This window comes from Lissotriton vulgaris, chromosome 2_1 (genome assembly GCF_964263255.1).
Source record: "Lissotriton vulgaris chromosome 2_1, aLisVul1.2, whole genome shotgun sequence".
Lineage (NCBI taxonomy): Eukaryota > Metazoa > Chordata > Amphibia > Caudata > Salamandridae > Lissotriton > Lissotriton vulgaris.
The window spans coordinates 1,785,358,298-1,785,366,041 of NC_141687.1; the positions used below are offsets into that span (position 1 = coordinate 1,785,358,298).

The 7,744-nt window shown below is 39.8% G+C and overlaps 1 long non-coding RNA gene across 1 annotated transcript; it reads left to right on the forward strand.

Moving 5' to 3' along the window:
* The first annotated feature begins 5,408 nt into the window (after positions 1 to 5,408).
* On the forward strand, positions 5,409 to 6,568 carry LOC147733275 (uncharacterized). The gene is made up of 3 exons (XR_015308710.1): positions 5,409 to 5,525; positions 5,615 to 5,707; positions 6,458 to 6,568. It is a non-coding gene; the product is annotated as an uncharacterized LOC147733275 (long non-coding RNA).
* The last annotated feature ends 1,176 nt before the right edge of the window (positions 6,569 to 7,744 follow it).

Below are 7,744 nucleotides of genomic sequence, written 5' to 3' on the forward strand. Positions count from 1 at the left end.
CGAGGAAATGGCACAGGACCTATTCGGGAAAGACTCTCGTACAAATTCTAATATACCAAATGCGCCAGAAACCGGAGGACTGAAGGCACTGTTCCAAAAACTGGAAAGATTGAGGAGACAGGAACTATCACGATGGTGGGATGGCGTAACCCTGCAACAATACATCCACCAGAAAAAAGTACCAAGAGGGTTACGCATCCTAATCTTTCCCACATTTGAGGACTTGAGTGAGGACTTATTAAAGGACTGGGAAACCAACTTGGAGGGTGCCTCATGTGTAATGATGCAAATTTTAATCAAACATGCTGAAGAGAAGGGGGCTAAACTTTTGGTAGAAATAGAAAATGTAGTAAAGGAAATTGAGGCCTGTGAAAATCGGGATCTAGTTGAAAAAAATTACGAGATTTTGAAAAAAGTAATTGACAACCACCAAATGTATCTTAAGGACAAGAAACTAAGAAAGATAAAGAGGGATGATAAAGATTATCGCGATGGTCGTATATACACCTTTGCGAAAAAATTTGACAACATAAATACAGATGACTCTACAAGGAAAAGAACGAGGGAGGATAGTGAAGAATTAAGATCAGTGAGCACAACCTCTCTGTCCTCACTAGATAGTGTATCCTCTGCAACAGCCCCAGGTGGACTCCCTTTAGAAGCAGGCCCCTCCACTTTCCAAAAGGAAATGGAGAAACTAAGAATAAGTGGGAATCAGGCCAGAAAAATACAACAGCAAAAAAGACAAGGAGAGGTGGCAGGAGGTTCCAAAGGTCCAACAAGAGAAGAGGGGGAGGAACAAGTGAGGAGATCAGAGAGAGGGAAGAACAAACCAAAAGAACAAGCCAAGCAATAGATGGTATTGAAAGGGATAATGATATGGAAATGAATAATCAGTCTGAATTGAGAATTGTCAACCTATCAGATAGATGTTTGGATCCTGATGAAAAGAAACTGTTGTGTAAAGGTTTGGGGTTTTGTCCTACACAGGATGGTGATTTTTCAGATGTACATGTAGATCTGTTCAAATTTACACGACAATTAAAATTAAAAGAATTTTTTTGCAACAAACCTATGTGTAACTCAATACCTGGGGATTTGGGTTTTGAAGTAGAACCTGTAAACATGTCTATCGCTGAGATAAAGGGGTTACAATGTTTAACCTCACTAAATGAGGAATTGGAAATAGACTTAGACACCATTCGCTCTGAGTGTAGGATTACAGAAAACATGTCTGATGATAGTGGATTACATCCCAAATCCAAGTTTCTCCCCAATGTATACCATCAGAACATTGACACTTTTAACGAGCGAGTGTCTGCCGGCCTATACAAACTTGAGAGAGAGAGTATGGCACAAAGATCTAAAGACTCCAACCTTACTAAAGGGGAAAGAGATGCCCTTAAGAGACTACGGGAAGACCCTGAAATAGTAATCAAGGAGGCCGACAAAGGGGGAAACATTGTTGTTATGAATAGAAAAGACTACACACACGAGATTAAGAGACAGTTGGCTGATAAAGATTGCTATGAGCAGGTGACACACAATCCAATTGGGCCATTAACTATCGAAATTAATTCCAAATTACTAGATTGGAAAGACATGGGACTACTCAGTGATCAGGAATACCAATACCTACTAGTCTCCAACCCCAGATCTCCCTGTATATATATCCTCCCCAAAATACACAAAGGTGGGCCATTCCCGCCAGGTCGTCCCATCATCTCGGGAATAGGCTCACCTACTGAGAAACTATCAGAATATATAGACCTGAAACTTAACAAACATGTCTCGAACTTACCGTCTTTTATTCAAGATAGCAAAGACATCTTGAATAAATTACAAGATTTTGAATGGTCAAATGATCTCTTTTTTGTAACCTTAGATGTTACAAGTCTCTACACCTCCATCCAACATGATATTGGCCTCAAAGCTAGTGAATTCTATCTGGATAGAGAAGGGGCGGACTTGCTCTTTAAGAACCAAATGGTCCTCGAAATGATGAAACTGGTACTGACAAAAAACTATTTCCTGTTTGATGATATGTGGTACCACCAAAAGAGGGGTACTGCGATGGGGACCAAATTTGCACCATCGTATGCCTGTCTCTTTATGGGACAATTTGAAAGGGAGCATGCATGGAACCAGAGTGCCTCCCCCTGGACCAACAACATCGTGTTCTGGGGGAGGTACATTGACGATATCATCTGTCTCTGGTCCGGATCTGAGGTTGATCTTATAGACTACTTTGATTACCTAAATAAGAACTACATGAACGTGAAGCTCACGATGGATTACAGTAGAGAGAGCATAAATTTTTTGGATCTCAAGTTCTATATCAAGAACAACAAAATCCAAAGTACCCTTTTTCGTAAGGACACTGCCTGCAATGCGGTTTTGCATGCAAATAGTGCGCATGCCAGTTCCACAATCAAAAATATACCATTCGGAGAAATGGTACGCCTCAAGCGGAATTGCACCGAGGCAGAATCCTTTGACATCAATCTTCAAGCACTCAAGAGTCGTTTTGAAGCTAGGGGATACAATAAAGAGGTCATCCATAGAGCAGAGAACAGGACACGCAGGATCCCCAGGGACGAAACTCTCAAAATTAAATCACGTAAGAAATTCAAAACAAGCACAGATGTCAGATTTATAACAAAATATACCAGGCATAGCAACAGCATATTCAAAATTCTAAAAAATAACTGGCATCTTTTAAAAGAGGTCCCAGGATTACAACTACATGTGAGAAACAATCCCTCAGTGACGTATCGCAGAGGTAGAACACTCCGTAACCAACTATGCCCTAGCTATCTCAAATCAAACAAAGATGCCAATACCAATTGGCTGCCTCAGAAACCGAAAGGTTTCTTTACATGCAGGGAGTGCAACATCTGTGAATATGGCAAAGATAAAACCAAACAGTTTACATTCAATGGCTCACCAAAGTTTGAAATTCTATCCTTTATAAACTGTGCGACTACTTTTGTAGTATATGTTTTGGGCTGTAATTGCGGATTAATATACGTGGGCAGCTCGAAACGCAACTTCAGGATTAGAATCCAAGAACATAGGAGAGCGATCTTGAATAAAGATACTAGATATGCCCATACAAAACATTTTTGGGAAAAACATAGTGGGAAACCTGAATTTTGGTTCCATGGTTTGGAACATGTACAACTGCCCATAAGAGGAGGTAATCGGGAGGTACTTCTTAGACAGAGGGAGGCAAGATGGATATGCAAACTTCAAAGCATAAAACACGGTATGAATTTGGATAATGAAATGTACCACTTCTTATGAAGATATGATAAATGGTATTACTTAGAATTAATACTTTGCCAAAACTGTGTGAAGAACTGTGTGAAGCTCTGAGTCAATACTGTATCAAAAATATACAATTCATATATAATTCATGTATCCTAGAAGAACTATTCTTGTCTGTCATGAGGAGTACCAATAATGCAACGAGAGTATGTTAATGACTGACCAGGTATGAATTCAACATAGACACATCCTCCTCTCTTATACTCTCCCATATAGAACATGATCAAGTTCTATTATTATAAAAACATCTCTGCTCCCCTAAACACCACCTTCCCACTTATTCCCTAATTCAGGATAATACAAAAATATGAATGCATAACCAATATTGCGAAGCTCAACATCCAGTTTGCCTAAACTTAGAATGCACCCCTAGGTCTTAGGAGACAGCCCCATGTACAATGGCTTATCTTTCCATCATGCCTAAAATCGAACTAAAGACATAGACTGACGAAGCTCTTGTTAGAGAACCAATACAATCATATTTGAATGATATAAATTCGAGATTAAACAACACCAATCTAATATAAAGGGTTCTACTATAGGGCAGCTATCCGTTCCAAGATGGCGCCCGCAGAACACGCGAACTGCAACCTAATACAAAAATGATCTATATATGATTATATGTAAGAAAGGTCTTGATATTCGGGACTATAATATCATTGAGGGACCCTCTTATACATAGTTTGACACATAAATGGGAATATGACGCCAGACGAATTGGGAAGACAACGCGATCGACAACAAAAATATTTTTCCAATAATAGCGATATAACACAAAGAAAGGAGTGCACATTTCTCATAGAGCCAGGATCAAATGTAGGGTCCGCCGAAATGTACCCCTAACGCACTTTATTACCAGCGCGATGCAAAACTGACTAGTCCAATATGGCGGCCGGGAAACAGTAAGATCTTATGCAACTGCAGGTTGCTACTTGTTTTAAAACTAAGATCAAATAACGAATTAAATGCTAGAAAGGATGTAGTACTCGGCACAACGATAACACGGAGGGGCCAATCCGGCATTAACTCGATACTACAACATCAGGCATACTGATTTTTTACCGCGATCGGCACCTAGAGGTTCTTGTGCACAGCTAGTGCTAAAATATACAGAAACGAGGTCACGGTTCCTACAGAAACCAAACTGTAGGTTAGACTAAATATAATATACTTTTCACGCGCCTTTCTATCAATACTATGCAGAATTTGACTAGTCCAAGATGGCGCCCGAAAAAACTCAGTCTATGTAACCAACCACAAGAGCACAAACAAATCGGCCAATGGGCTAATTACTATCTGTATATAAGGCGGGTCCAAAAAATGGCGAACTCAGCCTGGAACCAGCCATGCAGAGACGCCGAAACTGACAACGGTAACCACAGGTGAGAGACAGGGCTAGGAGCTGAGCAAACATAGATACTGGATTTTTAAATAGCCAATATCCTAGGGATATGATAGAAATGGTAGTACTAATATTTTTTGGCACATAAGTAATATATATTTTTGGCACACAATTAAGCAAATTTTTGCTAAATTCTATGGTTTCCTCTTTCTATTTTGAGAGTATCTAACTATCCTAACTGAGCACACAGAATGCTATCTCAGAGTGTCCAACTATTTTTTGTCCAAATAGAAGGCTATTGTTTTAAGAACCCATGGAGAAAGCTGTTAGGCGGGTTAGAATAACAACGGGTCTTTAGCCTGTACAACAGGGACTCTGCTTAGGAGCATGGTTTGAGATGTATTACTGCTCTGGGGTATTCTGTTACTATGCAAAATGTCCTCTGGAAGTGACCAATTGTGATATCAGGTTGGACTAATAGTCTGCAATGAGAATAGGACATAGCACTAGGGGTTTGAGAAGCATGCAGATATAACCCACCTCTGACTTTACTGCAAAAACTAGTGTCTATTTTTGTGAAGTTGTACTATAGAGACACTGGAATATTGGGTAGGGAAGTCCTTGCAATATAAAATATAAACTTATAGCTGTTTGTTGAAGTAGAAATACAGGACGAGTTCTGAATAGCTATACTTTGCTTTTGCCTCCCGTCTAGCACTGTACCCACCTGCAATAAATACAACCAGGGACGGGTAGCTCTTTGAAATATAAGAACGTTTTTCGGACAAGACCTACAAAGTCCATGATACAAAGAAAAGATAAGGGAAGAGAGACACTCCAAAGGCTTTTAAAGGTATGCATAAGAAGAAGATATATAAGACACCGTAGGCGCAATATGATAATATAGACTGGATATAAAACAATGTCTCTTTTACTGATTAGAAATAAGCTGGAAGAAAGAAATGATCAGAAAATTCCCAGTGTGACTACAGAGGGATCTTACAAAAAGACAACTTACCGGATATACTCGCAGCGGTAAGAACCGTAGCCTTGCTAGTACACTCCTTACTGCCAAATAACTTGTGTCTAATTCTATCATTAACTTCTCCTCTCCATGCCCCTTTGATAATGAAACATAATTCAATTGGATAATGAAACACACCCTAGTAGATGGAAAGGAGGACGGTCTATCTTGAATACGGGTAGGCTCTTTGGGCGATGTAAATATCAAAAAGAGAGTGAATATGATGTTGATATGTGTCATAAATGTATACACATACTACTAAGTTATCATAGTACATGTCACAACAAGACTAAAATGTGCAGATGGTATTTGTGTATGTTTTTGGTGTGATCTCTTCAACCTAGAAACGTGTTAAGACAAAGCGAGATATATGTTCTCTTCTATCAATAGTGATATACTCACCTCTATCTACAGGGAATGCCTAACATCAAAGTAGAATTTCAACTGTGAAACATACATTGTATTAAGGATGTTCTGAACCTTTCTTGCTGTTCTTCCACGTAAACCTCCCCCTTCCGTGGCGGTAACTGTTTTGAAAAGGATGTTTTTAAAACGAAGATTTTTAAAGTTAACAAATATTCGCTGATCAGTCTTTCCCTTGCAATAGGCTACTGTGTCCGTCCTTTGCTTTCCCTGGTCTCCAGGGAAAGATGTATTCTATAAAGAATGCCCATTGAGGTAAAACAAAATGGGTTAATATGTACACGCTTGGCTATGCAGGAAATTGATGGGAATATTTTGTCTTTTATTTGTTTTTTCAGCCCTGAAGAAACTCCTTGGTAGGGAGTGAAACGCGTTGGCTGATCTCACTGCTTATTTTATTGATATGCCTTTTGTTGCCGAACAAAGATAAATAAAGAACATTTTTCTACTTATTCTACTTGGACTCTCATTTTGGTGCGCCCCCTTGAGTATCTAAACAGCTCCCACTGACCCGTAAACCTTCAGGAATGTGCACCAAACTGACCAGCGGAGTTGTGCCCCCTCCAATGAGCTGGCAGTATTCCAAAACATGACCATATATGTCTCGAAAATGTGTCTTAACTTGTGCCGCCTATCTTTTATTGCCCCAAAACTGTATATAATATGAGGTTGCACCGATGTTCGGTGTGATACCTCTTGCATTACCGAAGGGTGCTGTTTGAGTGTACCACCACCCCATGGGGTCTTAATAAACTTGTTCTTTGCATTTTACAGTTTCCGTGCCAACAGTTCTTGAGTGTGAGTGGGTTATCTCCGGAGCGTGTAGGCCTTGGGAACCCCTAAATACTTCAACTGGGATATCGAGAGAGACCCCTGAAGGAGATACCAATCCTCCATCATTCTATTCAGAGGTATGGTGTTGACTAAACCCTTAGACGAGAATTCTTGAAACAAACCTTGGCAAAACCAACTTAACTTAAGCTACTTACTTACTCCCCCTTCTCACGTGTTAGGCTTAGGTCAGGCACACTGGGGTAGGCTTAGTTAGAAGCACCAGTTGAGTATGTTAGCCTAATGTATATATGACTCTATATATGTTTTATTACTTTTAAACCATTGTATGGCTAAGAAACCATATCAATGCTTTTACAGTTCTATTTCGCAATACTTATCTTACTGTACGTACTTTTTATAATAACAGTTATTGCAATTGTGGCAATACATTTCTCTTGTACGAGAAGAAAGACTGTTCAATAAATGTTAACCCTTTATTGACAAACGCCCATCTCTCTATTCTCTACATCTCGTGAAAGTAAACTGCACTAGACTGACTGAGTGAAATTTGTGTCTATTGTTTCACACGACCCTAGAGATCGACTCTTGATCTGAGGAGCAAAGTTGTCATGTTGCACGGTTGTTGGAAAACTGAATCCCTTCTTGTCTGCGCCAAGGAAGCTGATCACTTCCTATGCAGAGAAGAAAGTTTCCAGTGACCTCTGAGCTAGTTGGTAACACAACCCAATTAAGTTTAGCATAGTCAGTGGAGGCCTGGAATATCCGCAGTTCCACGTCGATACTACTGTTTATGTTATTCCAATGCGCAGGGCCTAGTGGGAAACTAGGAA